This window comes from Poecilia mexicana, unplaced genomic scaffold, assembly GCF_051168715.1.
Source record: "Poecilia mexicana isolate PSO_F unplaced genomic scaffold, ASM5116871v1 scaffold_20, whole genome shotgun sequence".
NCBI lineage: Eukaryota > Metazoa > Chordata > Actinopteri > Cyprinodontiformes > Poeciliidae > Poecilia > Poecilia mexicana.
The window spans coordinates 22,753,691-22,774,973 of NW_028263389.1; the positions used below are offsets into that span (position 1 = coordinate 22,753,691).

At 40.3% G+C, this 21,283-nt stretch overlaps 1 long non-coding RNA gene across 1 annotated transcript; it reads right to left on the minus strand.

Annotated features, from left to right (window-relative positions):
• Positions 1-2,847: 2,847 nt before the first annotated feature.
• On the minus strand, positions 2,848-6,143 carry LOC148153478 (uncharacterized). The gene is made up of 2 exons (XR_015761688.1): positions 3,786-6,143; positions 2,848-3,146 (listed from the first exon to the last, which is right to left on the minus strand). It is a non-coding gene; the product is annotated as an uncharacterized LOC148153478 (long non-coding RNA).
• Positions 6,144-21,283: the final 15,140 nt, after the last annotated feature.

Genomic DNA, 21,283 nt, shown 5'->3' on the forward strand with positions numbered 1-21,283 from the left:
CTATGCTTCTTTATTTTGTATGTTAATAACAGAACCAAACTATTACAATAAATGTGCATAATCAAACTTAAAAATGAAACTTTGGTTCTGAATAGCCTTATTTATTTTCAGATTTTGAAGTTATAGAAAACTGGAAAGTAAAATTCATTGTTGGGTTTTCAAGAGAAAGACAGGATGCAGAACTTACTATTACTATTGCAACAACACAATATTTGTTTTATTTTTAAAATATAAAAACTATCAGACAAGGTCTCTTGTCTGGGCCCTGTTTCTTTTCAATATGTTAATGTAGTCATAAATGCATGTTCATGGTGTTGATGAGGCATAGTGCCATTGTTTATTGAGCTTTGTCAAATAGTCTAATTTCAATTTTGTTAATAGAAACCAAGTCAAGTTTCAAATAACCAAGCTTTCTCTTCGGGCAAAAGCCTTTCTCTTTTAGAGACCCTGCTTGCTCATTAATCCTACTCTGTTCTCTCTTTCAGTTGCAGAGATAAATGACACTCCGGTGGGAAAATAATCCTTCCCTTTTCTCAAAAGACAAAGAGGTGGGCTCTTCTAATGATCTGTCTCTGCATTACCAATCTCTGCGTACTAATGACTCAGGCTTCTTAATGTCTAACTGATGATGTGGGAGGAACAAAGAGGAAAATGTTAGTGTCTCCATCTGCTCAATATTTATTGTGACTCCAGGTAAGGTCCATTTAGGGAAAACAAACTTTGGTCTTTGCATCTTAAAGATGATCTGATATTGTAAGAACAACATTTGGTCATTATTTGGGTGACTTTTGGATTTTCACTAAATCATTTAACAAAGATAGAATATCTTTGGTCTTGGACTCCATTTCTGTCATGTATTTTGACTTTATTTCAGATATAAGAAAAAAACCTCGACATTAAGAAAATGTTTAGGAGGAATTATGCTCATTTGAAACACGTTGAAATGTATCTAGCGAGGTGTTCATGTAATACGTATGTAACCCAGATAACTGGGTTTTCATGCATAAACCTGGACCTGCAGCTCTTCATCGATCAAGGACCATAAGTCCATTAGTCAGTCATTTAGAAAAAGTAGAATTACATTTAACTGTAGAGATCAGATGTGTGAAAGCAGACTTTTTAAGGAAAGGGCGAGGATATACTAAGTGTTTTTTTTATACTTATTTTTTATTGAACATTTCTGAACACATACAGTGGAGAGGCATCAATAATTCATCTTCATATACAATGTTAAACATCCATGTCCATATTTAACTGGTTATAAAAGTGGCATCCTCCTTACAGCTCTAATCGCTCCACTTTTCCCATTTAACAACAAACTGGTCCTCCTGCAGTCTCAGTCTGTGACTGATTTTCTCCATCACAACGCTCAGCCACCGCTCCACCGTAGGCGGATCTTGTCTATACCATAATTTTGTGATTTTTTTTGTTGTTGCTGAAAGTCATATTTTTATCAGATATTCATCATCCTTTTGAATGACGTCGTGTGTGAGGCAGCCCAGGCAGAGTGTTTTACATGATCTGGGTATTCCATATCCCAATATGTTTTTCAAAATGACACAAACATTATGCCAGTATGTGGTTAGCTTTTGACAGGACCAGAATGTGTGTGTGACCTACATCAGTCTGACCACAGAGTCTCCAGCATGGCTGTGAACTGGAGACCATCCTGGTCCTGATCTTTGGGGTTATAAAAAATCTAATCATATTTTTCCAATTAAATTCCCTCCACACACGGGAGCAGGTGGCTGTGCACTGCACTTTACAGATTTTAAACCATTCCTGCTCTCTTGTGTGTTCCTTCAGTTCATCTTCCCATTTTTCCTTAATGTACATAGTAGATGTCTCCCTGCCTGCCATCCCTGGTACAGTGCTGAAATAACTCAGAATTTATTTCCTTCATAGGCCTCATGAAATATCTCTATTAATTTACTTACGTTGGTTTTTATCTCTTTCTCATAATAATCTTTTATTTGCAGGTATCTATACTGGTCTTGATCCTCCAGTTCATATTTGTCCTTTAAGCTATTAAAGCTCAGCAGTTTGCCCCTTTCAGCCAGTTTACACATTGCTGTAATACCTTTATCTCACTGTTTGAAACTTTTATCATAAATTCCTGGTTTGAACCTTGGGTCCCAAGCAAACCAGCTCAAACTCCTTGTTTCCTTCTCTAATTTATAATGATCAATTACTGTGTTCCATATTTCTATTGTAGTTTTAGTTATTGAATCTAGCTTATTGCTTAATTTGCATAAGAGTTTTTTTTATGTGCCATTAAATTTCTAGCTTCTATGTCTTTCCTACCCATTTCCAGATTCTTCCATTTTGAAACATACCCAGATAGCACAGAATCATTGAAACAACATTGAATCAATGTCAGCCAGAAACATTGAATCAACGTTGAACGCTGACATTGAAACAACATTGAAAGTGGTCGGTGACTTGTATGTTGAATCAACGTTAGGGTTTCAACCATTACTGACATTATATCAATGTTGATTCAACCATCATCTGTATGTCAACTTACATGCCTATTTGTGTTGATATTACATTGAATCAGTTAGGAATCCACGTTGATTCAACCATTATCTGAACGTGGATCTGCATGCAGATTTGTGTTGATTCTACATTGAATCAATGTTGATTCAACCATCATTTGACTGTGGATGTACATGCAGATTTGGGTTGTTTTTATATTGAATGAAAGCTAAGGATTTATGTACATTTTACGTCTGATAGGTCTACATCATAACATGCCACTAAAAGTTTCTTCACTGGTGTTAAACACTATATTATTGGCAGATGATGCGTAAACTGTGTACAAAAGTTTAAAAATGACAACATGGGTTTGATTTAACATTTTATTTAAGAAAAGAGGGACAGATCTTTAAACATATTTGATTCCTTTTTGACTGTCAAAACAACAGTATGTTGTCCACAGAAGAACAGAGTCCATGAGGTTAAGCTTTGTACTGTATGAAGTAGGGAAACAGTACAAGTTGTGGTAACCCCAGTTTGACTCTGGTTGGCGTCACTTTGATTCCTTGTGATGTCTTCCTCTCATTCTGGTGCATAATGAAGCCACTTCTTGACAGTTTTGCTGCAGTCCTCAAGAGTCAGCTTTCGGTCAAACTGCAGAGCAACAGCTGAAAAAAATAAAAGTGAGGAAGGTGCCGGTTAGAAAGATGATAAACATTTGAAAAGTTCTGAAACACAATGAAATATTAAACAGTGTACTGGTTACAGGTCTGAGAACAAATACAAACCATATAGTTCCCCATGTACACTCACTGTTAAATTAATATCTTAATCTTTCATTGATATTTATCTTAATGTTTACATATACAACTGCATTTACCCATCAAGCTGCAGTATAGTGTAGGATTTATGATATTGATATTAAATCAATATTTAAAATAAAGGGCTGTTTATCAGAAAACCTAACAATAAAACTCAGGGAGGATCAGGTTTATTTAACACACCAGAAACAAATAAATCGAACAAAAGGTGATTTATAGTGTAGTTGGAAAAATTATAATTTATACAGAATAAACTTCCATCAAATAGCTGGTTCAATCTTCCATCAGCTACAAATATTTCCAAATAAGTTGATTAAATTCCTTAAAAAGTGTCTATATGCTAATAAAGATCCCACACAAGTAACAATAGTCCAGTTCAATTTAACCAGTTACCAATCCAAGGATCAACAGACTGAATCAGTCATTAGCAGGTTTAGTTCAGTGTTTCACCTGCCTTACATGTTAAGTGTTTCCCTTCTGCCTCACCTGGATTGAATCTGTGGATGATTAACAACCTTCTGCACTTCTTGATGGCTGCAGACGGTCATGTAATCATCCAACTCAGCTGTTCTGGTACAGAGGCTCATTTAAGCACGACCATAAGCATATCATAATAAAAAGTTAAAAACAAGTGATTACTATCACAACAATTTAAAGCCCACCTGGAGCAGCCAGCCTTACACTTCCTTGTCCACCACATGCTCTCCCAGACCAAACAATAGGCCCCGCCCTATTTTAAAAACTCAAATCCCACAAAATCTCGCAGGATTTCATACTTAGGCCTGGAGTGGTGGGTAGGATGAAAATAATACAAAAGGAGACATGACCTCAATTATTAAAAATATCCGTTTTGGCCCAAAATAACCAGGATTACTATGGGCACAAAACAATGCCCTTATTTTTCAATAAACACATTTAAGATCAAAGTAATATTGAAAAACTTACCATAAAAGTGCTCAGCGGAGAATTCAATTCAGAAGCCGGTAGCAAACAAGCCAGCAGCAAAGTGGCTGTTTGGTTGGGACAAACCACAAGTGTAAAATTGGGGAGGTGGACTGTACAACTCCTAGTACAGACTTGTAGATGTTTTTGTGTCAACACATTATGCACAGTCAGTAATAATATTTACAGACAAGTAAGAAAATGTACAGAAAGGAATCACAACCCACTGTTCTCAACATGTAGTGCTTAATTTGAAACATGATTAACCCCCACCTAGTAATAAAATGTTCTGACCCAGAGCTCAAGGAGGGGGAGGGAAGAAGGGATGAGAGGGGGTAAAGAGGAGAAGGTTGGGAGGAGCGGCTGGGTGGGGGAGGTTTGGGAGGGAGTAGGGGGAGATGAGGAGGTGAGGAGGGCTGCAACAAACTGCCCAGATTGCACACAACGGTAAATAAACGTTGAATTATAGTCAGAATGGTTGATTTTTGGTTGAGGTCAACAACTGACGGTTGATCAACCATCAAACAACCATCCACCTCCAGCCAAGTAACCAATGTTGAAACTGTGTCATTGAGTCAATGTTGTTTTGTGGTTGAAATCTAATGAATGAAATGCTAATGTCTGATCAACGACTGATCAATGTTGAATCAATGTTGAATCAATGTCAGCTCTTTTGCCACACCCCTTCCCCTCCTCTCCTCCTCATCAGAGTTCTGGGTCAGAGCATTTTATTAGTGAGTGGGGGGTATTACATTCTAAATTAACCTCTGTAAAGGATAGTGGGTGAAGATTCATTTCTGTACATTTTCTTTCTTTTTCATAAAAAAGTCCTACTGACCATTTGTGTGTGATATATTGACATAAAAACATCTACAACTTACTACAAGGAGTAAGGAGTGGAGCGGTCCACCCCCACCATTTACATGAGTGGGATGTCCCAAACACACAGCCACTTCGCTGTTGGCTTGTTGGCAAAAGATGTTAATTCAATGTTGAATTGCCATCATGTGCAATCTGGGCAGGCGCCGAGCTATGGGGGGCCCTGGGGGTGCGGTTTTGGGTCGCTTAAATATCTGATTATAGACTGAGAAAGTCTACCGCCTGTTGAGAAAGGTCTATTTAATGTTAAAGTTACTTTCCCTCAATGGAATATATACTAGTCAGTCCCAGTGACTGTTTCACTCACGGTTTAGCCGATGTGTGTCCTGGGTAAAGATCAACCAAAAAACGCAGACCAACCTCCCCGCCCCTCGCTCAACAGTTTCTGGTAGCGCAGGCGATAAACGTCAGGGGCCTGGTGATTCGTTAGGGGTCCGGTAATTAGCCCCGCCCCCCGGCCCAACGCTGACTTGTTCTGCTAGTGAATCTGGGTACAGAACGGAATCACAACTCAGTGTTGTCAACACATAGTGCTTAAGTTAAAACATGATTAACCCTCACCTAAAAGGGGTTGTGCTGTGGTGGCGCAGGGGTTAAGCACAAACCACAATCAAGGCCTCAGTCCTCAACACAGCTGTCACAGGTTCAATTCCTGACCTTGGCGACCCTTGCTGCATTACCCCCCTCCCCTCATTACCCACCTTCCTGTCAATTAACTATCAAATAAAGGCCACTAGCCAAAACAATCTTTTAAAAAATGAAAAACCTTCACTTAAAATTAAAGTTGTTTCACCCGATTGAGGGGTAGATGGGCCCAGGTGGGGGGAAAGAGGTGTGTGTGTGTTTTTGGTGGGTGGAGGGAAGGGGGTTGGGCGTTTGAATGGCAGGCGGTGGTGAGGGGTGCAAAAAACACCTTACATTGATTGAACACTTTGATTACTAGTTTTTCCCCAAACCTTATCTTCAAGGCAAACTGACCTGCATGCTTTCAGTTCAGCAAAACCTTGTTAATCAAATGTTAATTAAAATCATGTGTGCTGAATTAGGGAAATGCCTAAAACTTGCAGGGCAGTGTGCCTGGTGGACTGGTGCTGAAAAACATTGGATTCGATGTGGCATTTCAATCAATGAATGTTAATTGGCTAGAATTGAATGGTTGTTTGATGGTTGATCCAGCTTCTGTCGTTGACCTGAACCATACATGCAACCTTTGTGATCATAATTCAACATTGAATTAACACCGTGTGCTATCTGGGTAGTTCTTCCCCAAACCTTGACGTCAATCAAACTGATCTGCGTTTTTTCAGTTCAGCAAAACCCCGTTAATCAGACGTCAATTAATATCATGTGTGTTGAATTAGGGAAATGCCTAAAACTTGTAGGGCCTGGAGGACCAGTGCTGAAACACACTGGATTCGACGTTGGCATTTCATTTATTTGATGTCAACCACAAAACAACATTGATTCAATGACACAGTTTCAACATTAGTTAATTGGCTAGAATTGAATGGTTGTTTTATAGTTGATCCACCATCAGTTGTCGACCTCAACCAAAAATGCAACCTTTGTGATGATAATTCAACATTGAATTAACATATTTTCCAACAAGCCAACAGTGAAGCAGCTGTGTGGTTGGGCTATCCCACTCATGTAAACGTGGGGGTGGACCGCTCCACTCCTTTTAGAAGTTGTAGATGTTTTTGTGTCAATATATCACACACACACAGTCAGTGAGAATTGTTATGAACAAGTAAGAAAATGTACAGAAAGGAATCACCACCGACTATCCTCTGCAGTGGTTAATTTAAATGTGATAACCCCCGCTCAGTAATAAAATGCTCTGACCCAGAGCGCTGATGAGGAGGAGAGAAGGGGAAGGGGTGCGGCAATACATCTGACATTGATTCAGTATTGATCAGATGTTGATCAGACATCAGCATTTCAGTCATTAGATTTCAACCACAAAACAACATTGATTCAATGACACAGTTTCAACATCGGTTGCTTGGCTAGAGGTGGATGGTTGTTTGATGGTTGATCCACCATCATTTGTCGTCTTCAACCAAAAATCAACCATTAATCAGACTTCGGCATTTCAGACATCAGATTTCAACCACCAAACAACGTTGATTCAATGTCACAGTTTCAACGGTTTGATTGGATGGTTGTTTGATGGTTGATCCACCGTCATTTGTTGACTTCAACCAAAAATCAACGATGCTAACTATTTTTCAACGTTGATTTAACATCATGTGCTATCTGGGTACTCATCATTGCACCAACATACCAGAGGTCTAATTTGTGCGGCCCAGAAATTTTCTTTTAGGGCTGGTAAACCCAGAGCTCCTCTGGGGAGGTTTATATCTGACCCTGGGTTTCTTCCTGTTCCATATAAACCTTGAAATCCATCTGTCCCATTCTACAAATTGTTTTTGCGGAATAGTCAGTGGCAGGGACTGAAACTGGTGTAGCAGTCGTGATAAAATATTTATTTTAATTATCTCCACTCTAGAGCTGAGATCCATGTCCACCCATCGCCCCAGGTCCTTCTTGATATTGTGGTTTATTTCTAAATAATTTGCATCATAGAGTTTGTCAATTGTTTTGGTTATGTTTACCCCCAAATATTTTATATATTTCTCATTCCACTTAAGTTTGTAGGTATCCCTTATTTTCTGGTGTGGGGAGTAATTTATTGTTAGGATCTGTGTTTTTTACACATTAATTTTGTATCCAGAAAAATTCCCATAATCCTGAAGTAAACTCACTGTTTTAAAAAAAAATTCATTTGGGTTTTGTAGATAAATCAGAATGTCATCTGCAAACAGCCCTATTTTATGTTCTTCCCCTCCTATCTCCACCCCTTTTATTTCCTCTTCCTGTCTAACCACCTGACCTAGTGGCTCTACAAACGATGCAAAGAGACTCGGTGAGACGCAGCATCCCTGCCTCGTTCCTCTCCAGAGTAAATCTTCCTGACAGATTGCCATTTATTTTAATCCTTGCTCCCGATAAATTGATTTAATACAACTTATAAATGTCTCATTAAATCCAGATCTTTCTAAAACCTTATACAATTGACACTGTCAAAGGCCTTTTCCGCATCTATACTTATCAGAACTGCCCCCTCCCCTCTACCTTGCAGATGATCTATGATATTTAGAGTTCTCCTTATATTGTCTCGTGTTTGTCTTTCTTTAATAAAGCCAGTCTGATCCTCATCAATTAAATCCTGCATTAAATTTTCCATTCTTTTAGCTATGATGGAGGAAAACAGTTTATAGTCTACATTTAGGACCGATATCGGTCGATAGTTGTGGCAGTATTCTTGGTCTTTACCTTCCTTTGGAATTACGGAAATAATAGCTTCCTTCCAAGAAGGAGGCTTCTTGCCAGTCCTAGACTTTAGTTAAACGAGTCATAAAACTGGTGTTAATTCTTCTTTACAGGTTTTATAAAAAGAAGCCCCTAAACCATCTGACCCTGGTGACTTTCCTGTTTTAGTCCTGCCAATTGCCTTTGTTATCTCTTCCACTGTAATTTGAGAAGTCAGTGTCGCATTTTGTTTTGTGCCTATTGCTGGTAAATCCAATTTATCCAAAACATTTCTCACCTCCTCTTCCCCTGCCAACGGCGGTTGTGCATATAAATGTTTGTGGTATTGCTCAAATGTTCTTTATATTTCTTCTTGTTCATATAAAATTTTATTAGTTAGTGGATCTCTTACTTTATGTATGCTACCTATTGTTTGTTGTTTCTTAATGTGCCTAGCCAAATTTTTTGTAGCTTTCGGCCCTCCTTCATAATACGTTTGTTTAGTAAATCTGGCCTTTTTTTCTACATCCTCCCATAAACTCTCATCCATTTCTTTCCTGGTTTCTTTAATCAGATTAAATATGTCTGGGTCATACTTATCATTAAGTATTTTCCTTCTTTATCCCCAATTTCCTCCAACAATTCAAACTTTACACTATTTGAGCTCAATGCCATAACTCCTCATTTATGCCTTTCTCCAAATGAGAAGGAAAATGAGTTTCCATATCCTACTTTTTTGTACTTTTCATGTCCTTTTTTCAATAGGTGTGTCTCCTGTAAAAGAATAACCTGTACTTTTTCTTTTCTAAATTTATTTAAGACCTTATCTCTCTTTTTGGTATTATTTAGACCATTAACATTCAGTAACCACAGTGATAACCTTAGACATTGTTTGTATATCTTGGTTTGAATCTCATCCTCTCCACTTAAACTATGAACAAAAACTAAACTAACAAAAAATCTGAACTCCCGACTAAATATGGGCCATAATCCCAAGAGGCCCTGTCCCCCTGCTGGAAAGGGAGGGGGGCATCCTTTTATGAAGAGACCCCCCGGCCCCCTTTCTAGTGGTTTTGGGCAAACCTTCATTGGGTTTACCCAACCTGCTAGGTGAGTCCCTTGTTTGGTGGGTCTCCCTGTCGTTACTTAGTCAAACTTTAGAGAAGACTATAGTCTCTTCCATCCCCCTGAAATTCAGGGGAGGCAGGACGGGGGATTATAACAAAACGATTGCCCTTCAAAATCATTACGTTTTTAACTTGAAAGCAGGCGATGTTTGAACCTTCTTTAATGAGCAATTTATGTCCGCATTCCCTCCGCGTCCTCAATGTCCTCATCTTTGAAACTCCTGCAGCCGTTCCCTCGCTCGGCTGGCCGCGCTCCGACCAGGGCCCGCAGCGGGGGTCCTGCCGTCCATCCCCTGCCAGGGCATCGCCGTCTGGATCCTCTCCTCAGGCGAAGGTCCGGTGTCGTTCTTGCTCTTGTAAATCTTGATCCCATCCGACCAGTGAATCCGTATTTTAGTCACTGGCATCTGGAAGCGGATCTTTCGGTCTTTCACAGCCTTTTTAATCTCGGAGTAGGATTTGCGTTTTTCTATTACCTCGGTGGGATAATCATGGTTGAAAAATATCCGCTTCCCCTCGACTTGGATTTTATTTTTCCATGCTTTTGTCAGGATTTCTTCTTTGGTTTGGTATTTAAGAAAGAATTTATGGACCTGGGGTTAGCTTCCGGTGGAGGTTTCTTTCCGAGGCTAATATGAGCCTGCTGGATCTGCAGCTCGGTTCCGACCGGTAGGGCCAGCTCACGGTGCAGAAGCTTCTCCACCATTTCTTGGACTAATTCGCCGTCTTGTTCAGCCACGTTGTAAATTCTCATGTTGCAGCGCCTGCCGTGTCCTTCCACTTCCTTTAGCTTCTCTTGTAGTTTTCTTTGCTGTTTTAAGAGACTCAGAATGGCGTCCTTCGCTTCCGTCCTCCACTCTTCCAGCTCTGCTATGCGGCGCTGCGCCTCAGTCATGTCCTCTTGTTGTTTCTGTATTTCCGCATCATTCTGTGCCACTTTTTTCTTAATTTCTTCTTTAAAGCCCATAAATTCTCGCTTCACCTCCTCTTTGAATTTTGTGAGATTCTCCTTCACCTCTTTTTTGAAGTCCCGACTTTCCGCCGTGATATTATGTAGCCCCTCCAACACGGCCTGGAGCTGCTTCGAGTCGCCGCTTTCTTCTTCCATTTGCTCAACTTCGGGGTCGTGTTCTTCTGCCATTTTCTTCCTTATGCTTCTCTGCTTACGTCCTCCACTCATTTCATGTCTGGTTAAAATCGTGTTTTAACTAAATTCCTTGCGTTAGGGAGGTTTTTCATTTCTTCAACAAGGGAGCTCGATCTTATGCTGCCATCTTGATGGTTATTTACAGCAGTAAATAACCACTGTAAAGCGGTTATTTACCGCTTTACAGTGTCATGCAAACATTGAACACCCATTGAACTTGTTTATATTTTTGTACTGCCAAAATGAATCACGTTTTTTATTGGGATTGTTTATGTAATCGACCAGCATGAAGCAGAGAACATTTCTCAAATACAACAGTTTTTTTCTAGTTTTCATTTTATTTCCTTAATTTAACCAAGTTAAATCAAGGCACACGTTGATTTAACAATTTGTAAAGTGGACCTGGGCAGAAAATAAAGAGTTCCACAATACAAAGATATTTAAGAGAATTGAAAACAAAAAAGAAAAGAACTTAGAATGGTTAACAGACTGACAGCTTATTTACTTTTCTTAAGAATAGTTTGAAATGATAAAAAGAAAAAAAAAAGATGCAGTACATGTTGAAATCAGATTAGAGACGATTTCATGCTGTAGGAGTTCAACAAAGTTGAATGCTTGTTTCTCTTTGTCCTTCTGAATACGTGGAGGTGAAGAAAAATGTTGTAGGGTGAAGTGAATGACCAGCTTTGTCTGTACTACAGCTGATCTTCATTGAGAAAACAATCCCTGACCTTGCCAAGTCATTCGTTAATGTCCTGCCAGTTGTCTTAGTTTGACTGACAGAGTCTTTAAAATCTTTTGCCTCTTTGTGCCTCCTCTCCCATGCTCACCCTGTGCTACATCCTGACATGATAGTAATCATGTCAGGAATCCAGACGTTTTGTTCTGTGTGGTGAGTTTTTTGTTTTTTTTCTCCCTGCCTCTCCTTGCTGTTTCCACCAGAGGGTATAGCAGAGCCAGGTCTTCTTATTGGATTAAAGTCATATGGTACATCGCCACCTCTGCAGCATTATCAAAACACACCTCATAAAAATCCTCCTGGATTGCTCGCCACAAAGGATACATCACTACTGATGTGCTCCTTCAATCCTTACCACCAGGATGAACTCTGGTGGTAAAAGTTTTACAGATTTTGTTTATTGCAGTTTGTGTTGTGCAGTGATATGTGTTTATGATTTTGGCTCCAGCCAGAAGTTTTTCTCCACCCGCTCTTTTCCTCGGGATCATCAGAGCCGGAATTCCTTAAGTTCGGGACACATGGACGTTTGTAAAGAACTCTTGTTTCCTTTTTCCATTTGTGTAACTTTTCCTGAAATGATAAATGAGGGCTGCATGAAACTTTTGTTGCACCTTCCTGAGCGGCGTCTATTTCTTTGTGCCTAAAATTCAGGATTTGAAACTAGTGCCTTGACTGTAATGTACACCGTTGATAAAAACGGAATTGGTAAAAGCTACACCAAAAAGACTAAGAATTTTAAAAACCAGTCAGTCGTACACAATCCATAAAAACACTCAAACTGCAAAAAGGACACTCATTCGAAACCCCAGGACTGATGACCAATAAAAACTAGCTTGTTGCAACTGTTACACCGCAGAAAATGATGGGCGGGTCACTTCTTGTGTAGCATATTTATTTAGTTCAAACTGTGAGCAGAAAGTACAGCAGTCATAGTAGCTGCTCCTAATATCTGCTGTAAGCTGTTTTCTCAGCAATGGCGGACTTCTTCAGCCTGTCAGAGCGTCAACCACTGTTACATAGCGCTGAGCGCCCTCTGATGGCAAAACCCAAAAATTGCTAGGAACAATAAACTCCAACACTAGTTTCTTGCTCCAAGTAACCTTTCACATAAAAATAAAATGGGGTGCTACTATTTTCATGCCTGGTTCTCTTTCATAGTGCCACACAATGGCGCCGTGAAGGATCCACCACTGAAGATCACCAGACCGTTTCTTTAATGGAGGCTTGCAAAGAGTCCTCCACTGAGGTTTCTGTCCTCTGAGTTTGTCACTGCACACACTGATGGTTCCGTTGTGCAATAGTACTTGGTAATAGTACTTTTGGACCCATTCTGCACAATTCCATCTCTGGGTCTGTACTGCACAGCAGGGCACCACTGTCCTCTTCAAAATCAGGATCCAGGAGGACGTCTGGGAACGGGTCAGTCAGATCAGGCAGGTGTCTTCCCATGAAATGCAGCAGCCACCTCTCCTAAGCCGTCATCTCCTTCACCTGGTTCAGGAAGCGCAGCACCAGTCTGGCGGATCGGACCCCAAACAGTGAACCAACTGTGCAGTTTTAAAAAAGCACACAGCTTAAAAACACATTGATAAAACTGAGGCAACCCTTTTAAATGGAAATGGACTGAACTTATAGTGCTTTTCCAGTAATTTTGACCACTCAAAGCGCTTTACACTGGAGCCACATTCACCCATTCACACTCAAACGCTCACACATTTATACACCAATACGCAGATCGGTAGGCAATTTGGGGTTAAGTGCCTTGCCCAAGGGCACATTGACATGAAGCAGGAGGAAGCTGGAATTGAAACTACAACCTTCTGATCGCAAGATGACTACTCTACCCACACAGCCACAGTTTTAACTTTAAAAAGTTAAATTGGTTAAAAACAGAGAAGCATCCAGCCCCAGAAAATGTACATGTCTGAGAATGCAGCTGGCCACATCCCTCCACACAGTGTCAGGAGAACCTCTCAGGTACTTTTGAAGGAAACTGAGGCCATTTTACTGGCCAGGTGGACAAGGCCCTGACCCCCATCCTCTCTTGGTAAAAACAAGATAGACTGTTTCTTCTAGAATGGTATATTCGTGGCCAGACACGAACATGGGTTTCTCTAGATCACAGTGAACGACTCAACATTAACATACAACTCCTGCATGGATTTGGGTTTACAGAAGTTGAATAAATTTACCAGGAGATCCAAGCACATAGAAATAACATGTTTTGATCCTAAATGCTTGACCCAACCTGAAACTAAATAATTGTATTTAGCACCTGACTTCAGTGCAGGAAGAGCTTGGGCTTCAGCAGGTGGCGCTGGAGTAACTAGGGCCTTTGAGGGCAGTGCCAGAACCTCTTGGGCCCGGAAAGAGGCCTGGCAGCGGATTCCAAAGGAGCACTGGGAGGCAGAGTCTCAGACGGAGCACAGGGCGTGGGGGCACTGCAGCTTGTTCAGACGGGGTAGTTGCAGTGATTACCAGGTGTGTGGCTGGCACAAGAGGGAACAGAGGAACTGGAGCTGGGTTGGTGGAACCGATATTCGGCTTGGGAGGATGTGGTCTCGCAGACAGCACCTTCTTTGCTGTCTGCAGCTCCCGCTCTACGTCCTGCAGAACTTCCACCAACTGCAGCTGAGGAAGAAGTGGAGCCCACCTTTCCAGATGATCTGCCAAACGGGTGGCCGCGTTCAGACGGACGACCGCGGAGTAGGGCTTAGGAAACTCCGCCTGGTACTTCCTGATCTCCTGTATCAGGGTACGACGGTCAGCTGGATCCATGATGGTAAAACTGCGTTCTTCACCTTGTCTGGTTGGGTCCTACTGACATGAGGTGGTGTGTGGAGGCGAGTAGAACGCAGTCAGATCCAGGATGTGGATGAAAAGATGATGATAATTTAATGAAGGAGTTCAGCTCAAAAAAACAGTACAGGAAGCAGGCAGCACGGCAAAGTGAGAGGCTAAGCTCAGCACCGGTAGCAACTGATCACTGACTGAGTAAACGAGAGCTAACTTCAACACAGGACTTTACAGTTCTACTGTGGCGACTAGACGCAAGACAAAAGATAAGGACGCAGCACAGACTGGAACAACAAGGACCCGACAAGAGACAAGGACAACAGGTGGAGTTAAATACACAGGGAGGGTAATCAGGGAACAAGACACACCTGGGAAGCAATTAAGGGGAAGGAGACAGGACACTACAAAGACTTCTTCTCCAGGTAGAGGGGGAGAAAATTGATGTCAAAGTTGTTGTAGTTCACCCATTTCCCCCTCTGTGCACCACCCAGGTCCGTTTACCAGTTTCAGGTATTGACTAAAACCCCAGTGTCATTACCTTAAGAAAAAATTAGATTTGGTTAAATATAACACTGGCTTTAATACTGAAAATGATCAAATGTTACATGTCATACAAATGGAACAGATACAGAGTGACATTCTCCGTCCAGCACTGGGCTCCACTCAGCTCACCTTAGGGGTGACACCAAGTGAAGCAAAGATTGTAGTGCGAGTTTTGCTTTATTTTCTCCTCATTCTGCTCCCTCTCTAAGGTGTTGGCCTGCCTTCATCAGTTTTTGTTTTTGTGCCACCAGGGGCACGGCCAGGAATCTTGGGCCCAATGAAAAAAATTAAATTGGGCCCCCCTGCGCAACTATTGTTACAGTTTCTTGAGTCTATCTGACCCATATAAAGCGTAACAAGTTTAAAGGCTTGCAACTGCTTTGCTTTCTTTGGTCCAATACTGATACTAGCACAATATTTACTGCTCATGAATTTTACATGCAACAGTTTGCATACAGTACAGCAAATAGGTTGCTTACATTTTTTATTAGTTTTATCTCATTGAAATGTTTCTCCCCATGAGCAACAGTCATAGGCAATGTGCAAAACATGAAGCAATCCAGACTTCTCAAAAAATGCTATGTAGTTGCACTTCATTCAAGCTGCAGTACATAACTTTAATAAAAAATATGTTTTCTTCATATTTGTTAAAGCTGTCACCATGTTATGTCGGTTTGCTATGAGACAGATAATCTGTGAAAAAAATCAATCTCCTCCACCTCCTCTCTGAAATACTGCTGCTAACTAAACTAAAGCAACGTTCTGACCAAAAACAACCAATCAGAACCAGGAGGAGGGTCTTAGTGTTGTTAATCAAAATATGTCATTAAAAATTGTTACAGTGGTTTTCACTGATATTACATCATATTAAACAGAAAAGAGGGTTTGCATCATCAAATATGACAGCCTCATTGATTCAATAATCACCGTCCAAATAATAGTATTAATTAACAATTTCAACTTATTTCTGTTTCTATACTGAAGGTTCTGCTGGGGCTGGAGACACTGGACACACTACACAGAAGTTACTTATTCTACTTTTTAGATGCTTAGTAACATTTTGATTGTTACAGAATCTCATATTGTTGATGTTTTTAGCACTTGATCAAATTAGACAATAAAAGGCAACTAATAATTCCTCACAAAAAATATTTCTGAATTGTGAAACTATTTTCAGCTGTAGGGAAACATTCAGCAAATACAGGCTGATTCCATAAATCAAAATTTGACTGAAAAGTTCCTTTGCCAGCAGTTCCATCTCCAAGTTAAAGACATTTTAAAGATTAATGAGATTATTTCCGGTTTAACATATTTATATTTAAATAAGTCCTATGTTGATTGTCCCCCATGGGCAAAATCAACATGAGGAGTTTGTGTGAGGAAGATCTTTGATTGGTTGGTTCTGACTGCAGCTCACTGCTGGATGTCAGATCCAGGATGGTGAGTCAGGAAACGTTTTACTGAAAAATCACCAATAACGATTTGTTTCTCTAATAATTGTTTTAACGATTGTTGAGGTACAAGTAGGAGGAAAGACTATTTATAGAATGAGGGGAAGCACAGAGGGGAATCCACGCTTTCTGATTGGCTACCTGTCACATTCAACAGACTGCGTTCTCGCTCCGGACGGGGAAACCTCCACACGCAGCGATAATCAGGTCAAGACAATCCGACATGTTGAATATGTCCGATTTTAGATCGAAGAGGTCCCAAAGTTTTACTGACTGGACCCGATCAGCCGTAACACACCACAGGCGACAGTCTTAGAACGCTGGACGTTCTAAGACTGTGTGAACTGGGATTTACACTACTTAACAACGATTGGGCATTTGGTGAATTTGGCAGAAAATATTTATTTTATTTTTTTTGTCATTGGTGGTGAATATGTTATAAAAGAGAGATTCAACACAGAAGTAAAAATCTTATTTCTACTTCATGGCAGTAGAAAAAAAACCAACTGCAAACTCTTAACACCAAATTAATAACATGTAATATTATTGATTATAAAACATAAGCTATTTTAAAATACTGCTTATCTGCTTAGACACAAGACATTTAATGGCAAATTTTGCAAAAGTAAATCTCAGATGTTTACTTCATGGCACTTGGTTACCAGAAATGCGCTCATCTCTTAGCAACAGACTAACAACAAATACTGTTTTTTCCAAAAAACATACAATTTCTTCTCCTCTTTTGAAACATTAATCTGGTACTACTTAAGAATTGTGGATTTGGTGATTTTTTTTTAAAGTGTGAAAATAGTTTTGTTTTTATTTTTATCATTGGTGGCAATTATAAAACATTCGTGGCAGTTTGTTACCAGAAAAAACACTCATCTCATCAAAATAAGCATTTCTGATTGAATAAACACTTTTTGTCTTTATTTATGTACAGAAATATTAGGTTTTTGTTTATTGCCTCAGGGCAACATTGTGCAGTTAGACCACTCTCCTTCATTTTTTGCTGTATTATCTACTACCAGGACATGCGCAGTGGTTTTCTCTCAGCGGCAGAAAATGTTTGTCTAATCGTCAGTAATATAATAGCGCTAAATAAATAGTAAGAAATCCGATGGCCACAGCTAACTCAACATCGCTTCGCTTTCAGAGACGATGGGGACAACGTCTAACTTTTTTCGTCACTTAGAAAAGTAGCTCAAAGAAGGTAAGCTCCGTTAACGTGATGTTAGCAAAGCTAGCTGTACAGAGACACATAAGAATTTGTGATGAAAAAAAGTCACTCACTGCCTGAATTATTGTGTGGAGGTGTTGACTGACTTGTCGCATATATGGGACAACGCTATGTCCAAAAGTCTGCAATATAGTGAGGTGACATTCAGAAACAGTCGATTCTTCTCCACGGCTCTTTATTTATTAGATAGGACTGGAGTGTCACTCACTGAGAGCCGTTGTTCTATCAGATAGCCATACGCTGTCAGAATAGCAAACATGCAGTGAGTACCATGCCTGCGCATTAAGAAGTCCGACCGTCAGAGGAGTTGTCAGTTCACCATATGCAGCAAGTTATGACGAAAATAAGTCATTAAATTGTTTTCAATGATAACTATATAGATATACATGTGTTGTCATGGTTTCAAAGTGTATTTAAAGTAGGTCTGGCTGAAGCTGGATGCCATACAACTGTGAATAACTGTTAATAATGATCTACGTCATGATTCTATGTTGCTGATTAAATAAAATCATATGGTAATGACAACGTATGCATGTCTGAGCTAAGGGTACGACTATCTGACAACGTATGACAGAACACCGTGAGTTCGTGCTAAGCATGACGATCTGATCTGACAGAACCCGTTCTTTGTTCTAGTAATGCTCTGTGTACACTGCATCATTATTTAATTTAATTATATACGTTGATATTTAAATTAACAACTAACTAAAACACAAGAATGAAAGAGCACGCAGAGCATGCACATTGCTCTTTGTTTTTGTTCAAAGTGTCAGCTGTAATGTCTGCCATGGTGTCAGACTACCTGGCTTCATGTACTGGGATAGAGAGTGAAAACAGTCACGATGAGCGCCTTCTGTTTGGTTACTTCTTGCTTGTTGCTCCTTGGTCAGTGTTGGTAGTTGAGCGTTATTTACCGTCAGGGCATTGCCTCAATTGCTATGTTTAATGGTGCAGACAGTGGTGGTTTCTTACATGAGCAATATGGGCAAATGCCCAGGGCGTTATGTTTTTAGGGATGGCACGAGACCATCACACATTTTAGCACAGAAATGGAATATTTAATATTGGTAAAATGTATTAAGTATTTAATATCTAGGTGTTTTTATGGGAATATGGATCTTTCAGATTATTCTGAGAAGCAATTTCGATCATATTTTACATTTTATTGTGTCATGTAGCGCGGGCCGCTGGTCTTGGTCTCGACTCGGTCTCGACTTTCCTCGGTCTTGGTCTTGACTTGGTCTCGGACCCTAAAAGTCTTGGTCTTGTCTTGGTCTCGATACACTCTGGTCTTGGTCTTGTCTTGGTCTCGGGTTAGGTGGTCTTGAACACAACACTGATGACAATCCATAGATCTTAGGGAAGATGTAGAAAAGTTATTGAAAACTGATGGTTTTGAAAGTTATGTGGAGAAATTTCTAAACAAATGCATTTTCTAGGTTCATTAGTTTGATAGGTAGGACAAAGTTATTCAAAGATGTCAATGTTTTAACAAGAACTTCAAAATGATTAAATGTGTCATGTTGAGATGAAAGGTAGTTGGTTGGGATGTTCAGAAACAGCTGAGCCTTATCTCAGAAATGAACTAAGCTACTGGGAAGACATTATGAATGTTAACAGAATGTTTCAAACTTCGTCTTAACTCTTGAACCTTTCCATACTCATAGAACATCATGTGATTAACCCAGAGGGAACATCAACAAACTGATGCAGAATAATGTGGCGACGCAGCCATAGCAACAGCATGATGAGATGCTCACAGGGCAGAGACAAAGAAGCATGATAGTTATGGACATAGAGAGGTTTAGTCACCACAGAGAGGAGGAGTTAACTTCTGCACTGACAAAGGGGGTCTAGGGCTCAATCACAGATTACACACACCCTTTGTTACTATTCTTATAACCATTCACTGCATTTCTGCTCCTCTTTGTCCATTGTGTAAATTCTGCAGATGTTGTGTTTGTGTGGTAGAAGTTTGTCTATATTTAGTGATGCATGTTCTCCACCAGAGGTCATCATCTGTTCTGGATCAGCTGGGTTCTTCTGGACGCTGGAGCTGAGCTGGTGGTCTCCTGTACACCTGTCTGTCATCAAGCCCTCAGTGAGAGTGTAAGAGGATAGACTGGAGTGTTTTGTCCCCTCTGTATTCTCCTGGAAAATATTTCCTTGTGCTTTCTGACTGACACCAATTCCTTCCTTGTGATCTTGAAGTTTTTCTTCCAGTGGTTCTCCAGGACTCAGTCTTGAGTACTCCTTCTAGATCCTTAGAAGGAACAATAGAAAGAAAACAACACAACACCCTAGATATCTGCTTCTACACCCGCAGAAAGAGAACAAAACACTATTATAACAATAAAGTGAAAGTGAATGAAGCCGTTCAGCCCGTGTTGTCCACGCTTCCAAATATTAAACACTCCCGACAAAGTTGGAGCAAGAGGAATGTTGTAGTCGTTTTATTGCTGCTAAAGATGTCGTTTGGCTTGGCTCTTCTCTCTTCACAGTGGACGGTTATTTACTGTCCCTGAAATGTCCGGGATGCTTTGTGGTCGAGCTGCCGTATCACATAGGTCACAGCCAAATGCTAGTGATTGGCTAAAATCTGAAGCCATCGTCCATGCCTCCAGCAAGCAATCGTTTCTCAATAGCCGATGTTCCAGACCTTCTGTAAGTGAAGCACAGAACAAGGTCTGGTTTTCACCAGGCTAGGTGGACGTAACTGGTTCCTGTTGCCAGGTTGTTGGAAATTCACCGCATGATCAGCAGTTTCAATTTTGGTTAGTTTTCTTTGCTCTCTTTTCACAGAGTGGTGAAAACACTTGATAGTATCAGTTGCCTTGCTATTAAAATAAGTATTTCGGTTTCATTTTTAATTGATATATCAAATACATTTTCTTGTTGGTCTTTTGTAGTCTGGCTTCTTTCTATACATGGACAGGATGACATTCTGCTCTTTCTTTTAGCTTTCATGTCTGTTTATCAGTGTGAACAAGCCCATTGAGCCATGTAGGTTTATTTGCATTAGTAAAAATGTAAATGTATCTCAGGCTCGTGTGGATGAACTTTGATAATGTATGTCTGTGTGAGCGTCCATATTCACATTTACATTAACGCACACTGGGCCGTGGGGGTTCTGGGTAAAACAGATGACTTGTCACGTCTGTCTCCCAGGAAGTGCATCTTCATTAGTAACCAATCAAAATCCAATTACAGCCACTATCTTGGCATATTAGGGCCCTGGCATTAAAATGATATGGTGTGTGGCTATATTTCCAATCACTGCAGACTTTAATTACCATCTCATAGCACACAGACCGCTCTGTTAGGACACGGCTGGCAGCTGAGAGATGGAAGTTAGGAAATGGTGGAGAAAGAGAGCTAAAAAAAAGAACATTACTATGAAAAAAGATGAGAGTCTCAGTAAAAACAAAAGAAAATGTGTGGGAGTACTGGTGTGGGAAATGTTTGCAAATCATGTGTCACTTCTATGTTTGCCACACTTGTCTTAGTTCAGCTGTGCACACAGCCATTCGAATGGGAATGTATTTTTTGTACAAACAAGCCTCAGGCCGGTTGACATTAGAGACTTGTTTAAGATGACACCCCACAGGGCAGCAAGCATTCACAAACAGGCTGCTTGTCTTGACTGACAATCAGGTTTAAAGTCCCTCAGTCAGGATCAGAGTTATGCCGAGTCATCAGCAACCGGATACGTAAAGTAATAAAGAGGTAGGCTGAGAAAAAAGCAACAAAATTAGTATTGTATTGGTCTGGCTTCGTACTTTGAAAACTAATTTAGCAAAAACCA